The sequence below is a fragment of the Chrysochloris asiatica genome, unplaced genomic scaffold (genome assembly GCF_000296735.1).
Source record: "Chrysochloris asiatica unplaced genomic scaffold, ChrAsi1.0 scaffold00408, whole genome shotgun sequence".
Classification (NCBI taxonomy): Eukaryota; Metazoa; Chordata; class Mammalia; order Afrosoricida; family Chrysochloridae; genus Chrysochloris; species Chrysochloris asiatica.
Window position 1 is genome coordinate 1,337,166 of NW_006408926.1, and position 1,538 is coordinate 1,338,703.

A 1,538-nucleotide genomic window follows, 5' to 3' on the forward strand; every position below is an offset into this window, starting at 1 on the left:
CTCGGTATGATCATTTTGGGTCCATCTGCTAGTCCTCTCATTATACACATGTTGGACTCATATGTCATGTAGCTGACTCTCAGAATATGGAAATGTTGGATTCATCTGTCATGTAGCTAGTAGTCTGTATATAAACATGTTGAACTACTCTGCCATGTAGCTAGCTCTCAGTATATGGACACGCTGGACTCATCTGCCACGTAGCTAGCTTTCTGTGCATGGATATGTTGGACTGAAAAATGTTGCACTACTCTGCCATGTAGCTAGTTCTCTGTATATGGACATTTTATACTCGTCTGCCATGTAGCTAGCTTTCTGTGCATGGATATGTTGGACTGATCTGCCATGTAGGTAGCTCTCTGTATATGAACATATTAGACTTGTCTGCCATGTAGCTAGCTCTCAGTATATGGAAATGTTGGACTCCTCAGAAACGTAGCCAGCTCTCACTCAAAGTATGAACATGTTGGACTCATCTGACTTGTAGCTAGCCCTCTAAATATACAGGTGTTGGATTCATCTGCCATGTAGCTAACTCTCAGTATATGGACATGTTGAACTCATCTGCCATGTAGCTATTACTCTGTATATGGACATGTTGGACTACTGTGACATGTAGCTAGCTCTCAGTATATGGACACATTGCCATGTAGCTAGAACTCTTAATATGGAAATGTTGCACTATTATCCCATGTAGCTTGCTTTCTGTATATGGACATTTTGGACTCGTCTGCCATGTAGCTAGCTCTCTCTGTATGAGCATTTTGATCTCATCTGCCTTGTAGCTAGTCCTCAATATATACATATGTTCGACGAAACTGCCATGTAGCTAGCTCCCAGTATATAGACTCGTTGAACTCATCTGCCATGTAGCCAGAACTCTGTATATGTAAATTTTCCATTACTTTGCCAAGTAGCTAGCTCTCGGTATATGGATTTTTTGGACTCGTCTGCAATGTAGCTATTTCTCTATGTATGGATATCTTGGACTGATCTGCCATGTCGGTTGTTCTCTCTATATGTACATATTGGGCTTGCTCTCAGTATATGGACAGGTTGGACTCATCAGCCATGTAGCCAGCTCTCTGTGTATGAACATTGTTGGACTCATTTGCCTTATAGATAACCATCTAAATATATACATGTTGGACTCGTCTGCCATGGAGCTAACTCTCAGTATAGGGACACTTTGGACTCACCTGCCATGTAGCTAGTACTCTATATATGGGCATGATTGACTACTCTGCCATGTAGCTAGCTCTCAGTTTATGGACACGTTGGACCCATCTGTCATGTAGATAGAACTCTGTATATGAAAATGTTACCCTACTCTGCCATGTAGCAAGCTTTCTTTATATGGACATTTTGGACTTGTCTGCCATGTAGCTAGCTCTTTGTGCATGGATATTTTGGAGAGATCTGTCATGTAGGAAACTCACTGTAGATGAATATATTGGACTTGTCTGCCATGTAGCTAGATCTTTGTTGGACACATATGCCACGTAGCTAGTTCTCAGTGTATGGACACGTTGGACTCA